Below are 5,373 nucleotides of genomic sequence, written 5' to 3'. Positions count from 1 at the left end.
GTTGGGAGCCTGCTTGGGATCCTCCCTCTCCCTCTCTTTCTCTGCCCCTCCCCTGCTCATGCTCACTCTCTCTCTCTCTCTCAAAATAAATAAACTTAAAAAAATAGTAGAGTAAGATTTACACATAACTATATACATATACAATATATGTTGCAGAATTGAGACTTACTTTATGCCAAGCATAATGACCATTTATTAAGTACCTTATGAATGTCAGAAATTTCACGTTTCCAATTCTTATAACAAACCCTTAAAATTTGTATTATATTTCCTATTTTTACATAAGAATTGAAACTGAGGCATAGAGAAGTATGTGAATTGCATAATGTCAAACAGCTGGCAGATGGGAGGTTTGGTGGAGATTTTTTTTGGCCAGGCACTGTATTCAGCACTTTACAGGTGTTACTTCATTTAAGTTTTACAACAGTCCATTAAAGGTGAGGATATTTAAGAGGAGATTCAATAAAGATAGAGGCAAGACTTATCTGGGTTAGCCTGACTCCAGAACCCCTGATCATACCAGTATATAGTTTGTCTTTCTAAATGACTTCTGGGGACACCTGGGTGGCTCAGTCGGTTAAGCGTCTGACTTCAGCTCAGGTCATGATCTCATGGTTCACTTCATGGGTTCAAACCCCACATCAGGCTCTGTGCTGACAGCTTAGAGCCTGGAGCCTATTTTGGGTTCTGTGTCTCTCTCTTCTCTCTGCCCCTCCCCTGCGCGCGCGCTCTCTCTCTCTCTCTCTCTCTCATTCTCTCTCTCAAAAATAAATAAACATAAAATAAAAGACTTCTGAATTTTCTACTTGAAAGCATTGCTAAAGCTCAAAATGGGTTGTACTTGGTTTCTCATTTAATTCCCAAACAAGTCCAAATGGTTAGTTTTTACCCAAGAATTCAAAACTGGACCTATGGGCACCTGGGTGGCTCGGTCGGTAAAACGTCTGACTTCAGCTCAGGTCATGATCTCATGGTTTGTGAGTTCAAGCCCCATGTCAGGCTCTGTGCTGACAGATCAGAGCCTGGAGCCTGCTTCAGATTTTGTGTCTCCTCCTCTCTCTGCCCATCCCATGCTCATGCTCTGTCTGTCTCTGTCTCTCAATAATGAACAAATGTTAAAAAAAAAAAAAAAAAAGAAACAAACAAACAAAAAAAAACTGGACCTAAAGAAATGAGCACTGCCTACATCTCTCTGGAAGAACTTTTGCTTCAAAAACTGATGTGTGCCAAACTTCCAGGTTATTAGTTTATTAAGGCTTAGTCTTCAGATTTCCTTTTCCACAGAACACGTTTTGGATGGTCTGACATTTGGACACATGTGGAATACTCAATACTGCAGCATTGGGTTGAAACGGCCTTGAGATGACTCTTAGCTTCAGAAGTTATATTTGGCCAACTAGAAAACCTCTCAGGTCTGAAAGGATTCTTACCACCATAAGGGATAATATAAAATCTATTCTCATTTGTCAGATTTATGGTTTTTCAACACAGTAAATGTGAGAAAATTTAGTAGCAAATTCAATGCATGGAATGATTTCACTAATATCAATTAAGGAGACAAAATAAATCTAACCAGAGAAGCTATATCCCTTAAAAATCATTGAAGATATTTAGAAGTTTGTTTTGGACTTAAATTTTTTGTGTAAACCCTCAAAAACAGTAACAGAGGTTAAATAACCATACTAAACAATGGGTTTTTATATTTAGGAAGAACTAGGTTTGTTAGTATTTATGTCTAATAGTTTTCAGCTTACTTGGACAGTGATATATGAACAAATTCTAAACTGCCAGTACATTGAAGGACAACCTAGGTGAAGTAATCAAAAATATTTTTTTTATCAAAGAAGATTTTCCTCTTGTAAAATGCACATAAGATTTTCAAAATTATTTACAATAATTTGATTCATTCTTGAGATAATCCAGACCAAAATATGAATGACAATTGAATTACTTTCTGATTTGTATCTTATTTTACCCATTTGCTCAAAATTTGGAACCCAAATTTAGAGTCTCATGTTTTAATATAGCTTCTTAAACGGGTCTCTTTTGGTCATATTTGTTGTTGTTTATAATTTTCTCTCTCTTCTTCTATCAAAATCTGTTATCCTTATGGGACCAATAAACAAATTCATGACTTCAAGTCAAAAATCATAGCAGTCTACCAGTAGGATTCATGTTACTTAGGGATTGGAAGGCTTAAAGCTAACAAGAGAAATAATAATTGTGCAACTTCAGGAATTATACATTCTTTCTACAAATATTTATTGAAACCCTAGTAAATGCTAAGAATGAACATAGTGGCTAAGAGCACAGACTCTGGAGCCAGGCTGTCTGTGGGAAAATCCAGGCCCTACCACTCACTCTCTGTGGGTGACTTGGAGGGAGTTTCCTAATTTTCTTACTCCCATTTCCTCACCTTTATAATGGGGATGATGATAATAATAACAACATCTCATGGGTATTGGAGGTAACTGAGATTAAATGAATCAATGTAAGTGAAAGATTAAGAACACTACCTGCCACCTTATGAAGTTTGCATCTGTAGTAGTTAAAGAATGATTATCACTATAATTGTGACAATGAACCAGAGGCAGCCATTGCCTTCACAGGGCTGAGAGGCATGGTATGTAGAGCGCAGAACTGATATTCATCACAGGCTTATTATATTCTAGGTACAATAGAATTATGTTATTTATTATATTATTTAATTCTTATAACTATTTCAAGGAAGCTTTTATGCTTTTCAGTTTAGAGGTGAGAATATTGAAGTTTACAATGATAAAATAACTTTGCTAAACGTTCAGCCAGTAAGTGGCAAAACCAGAATTCAAACCAGAGTTCTATGCATTTCACCACACACAGCTGATGAGCTACATAAAATGGCTTTACTTACTAGGAAGACAGTAGAGCACAGTGGTTTAAAGCACATCTGAAGACACATCATGAGGGTTTTAATTCTGTCTTTTCCAACTCCAGAGAACGGGTCCGTGGGCAACTTTTCTGTGCTTCAACTTTCCCGCCTATAAAATGATCATAATAATAGCTCGAAACAGAGATGATATAAAGATTAAATGAAATAAGTTCGTGAGTTGTACTAAGTACTCATTTTTATTTGATTCATGGAAATTAGACAGTGTATGTGGTTGTCTTTCAACTTCTCATTTCGTGTTCACAAGTGTCAAAGCCAAGTTTCTAGAAATTATTATGCAGGCTCTAGATGATTACTTGGCTAATTTAAGAAAATTAGACTTTCATCATTTAATTACCTATAGAGCCCAGAACATTCTAGGCAGGCCGACAGTTAGCTGGTAAGCACTGCCGAAAACATACTGGCCATTCAATTATTGAAACACATGCCTTCCATACCAGATGGTAAATGATTTAGGATATTGAGCCCAGGTGTTCAGTGCCTGCAGGTGAGGGTCACTCTCAGCAGCTGCAGAGTGAACTGAGATGGCCAATGACAGAAACATCCACGTCACTCATATCCTGCTCTGGAGTGGCCCAAAGTTGATGAGGGCGACAAGGCACATAACAGGGCGGATGGTGGGGATAACAGTGATGCTGATTGGGTCAGGCGTCTGGATGTAGGCTCAGTGCCCAGCCTCTCGCAGGCAGCAATTAAGTACCAGCAGGCATCTAATACTACTAATTTAATGGGGAGAAACCTTCCCCATTGTGCAGTTGTTCAGTTCAGATAGGGGCATCTTTGACCCAGTAACAGTAACATCAAGCAAAAGAGCACACCAATAATTCCTAAAATTCAACAAATGACTTTAAATTATTAGAACGATTTGGTGATCTACGGGCACAATGACTCATATCACTTTGTAAGCAATTCTATGTTATCTGTATCTTGGTTTATTTAGAAAATAAGAAAGATTTGGGGCGCCTGGGTGGCGCAGTCGGTTAAGCGTCCGACTTCAGCCAGGTCACGATCTCGCGGTCCGTGAGTTCGAGCCCTGCGTCGGGCTCTGGGCTGATGGCTCAGAGCCTGGAGCCTGTTTCCGATTCTGTGTCTCCCTCTCTCTCTGCCCCTCCTCCGTTCATGCTCTGTCTCTCTCTGTCCCAAAAATAAATAAACGTTGAAAAAAAAAATTAAAAAAAAAAAAGAAAATAAGAAAGATTAAAAATGTTTAAAAAATTTTATTTGTTTTGAGAGAGAACGCCCAAGCTGGGGAGGGTCAGAGAGAGAGGAGAGAGAAGAGAGGAGAGATAGAATCCCAAGCATGTTCCACCCTGTGAGCACAGAGCCTGATGTGGAGCTCCTTCTCGGGGACAGTGAGATTGTGACCTGAGCCAAAATCAAGAGTCAGATGCTTAACTGACTGAGCCATCCAGGCACCCTTAAAATTTATTTTGATGTAACAATTGACTCTATATTATATTTTTATTTCCGGTTGTTAAATATGTTTAATTACAGGCAATTATAGGCATTAGAGAGACCACGGTACGAGAGTAGCAATATACCACACAGGTGCGTAAAATATATTTGTACAAGGAAGGATGGAATAATCTCTCCCAAATAACCCAAAACTTTGTTTTCTAGGTAGTCTGCAGGTGCAGTACACAAAAAAGGAATAAAGGAAAGTGGGGGAAACTGCTAGCCTTGTCAAGTATTCTAAAAATGAACATTTTCGATTACTTGTTTTTGTCCGGCAATATTATTGCCTCCTGTTTCTGTTCGCTTTCTTTAGCTGTTCGTTTCCTTTTCTCTCTCTGAGGAGCATTTGCAGTTCTGAAGTGGTTAAATGCCTCCATTCAGGGTCCACAAGTGTGTATTCACCTGACAGTATTGTCAGAAAATGTATCATCATCAAAAGACATTAGAATCAGCATGGGCGTGGGCCAGTTTTCGGAATCTAAATTTGGACACATGGTCAGACCACGCTTCCTCACGTCATGAAATATCTAGTCGGGTCTAACACGTGCCGTGCACACGGTGCAAACAGGATGCGAAGGCTGCCGCCTCAGGGGCTTTACGGTCTAATCTAATCTGGAGGCCAGGTTGCTAAACAGTGACATACCATCACAATTGCTTGCTACAGAGGTGGTAAGAAGGAAGATGATCCTCTACCCTCTGGGAGAAGGGAATCAAATCTGAGGATACTCTTAGCAAAGTTTTGGAAGAAAAGCATTTCCTTAGCAGGCAGGTGTTAGGATTGTGGGAAGGACATTCTGGGCCAACACAGGCACACAAACAGGAACTACCGAGAGAACATAATCTACCCCATGCCTGGACAACTCAACATTCTCCAGGTCTATGCACCTTGAAAAAAAATTCACTCGGAAGCCTTGGGATCTGATTTGTCTTGATATTTTATTGTGTTTCATCCAAGTGCCTTGGTTCTCCTAGAAGCAGGATGACTTCAG

This window comes from Leopardus geoffroyi, chromosome B4 (genome assembly GCF_018350155.1).
Source record: "Leopardus geoffroyi isolate Oge1 chromosome B4, O.geoffroyi_Oge1_pat1.0, whole genome shotgun sequence".
In the NCBI taxonomy this organism is placed as follows: Eukaryota; Metazoa; Chordata; class Mammalia; order Carnivora; family Felidae; genus Leopardus; species Leopardus geoffroyi.
Note: the sequence above shows the minus strand (reverse complement) of the source record.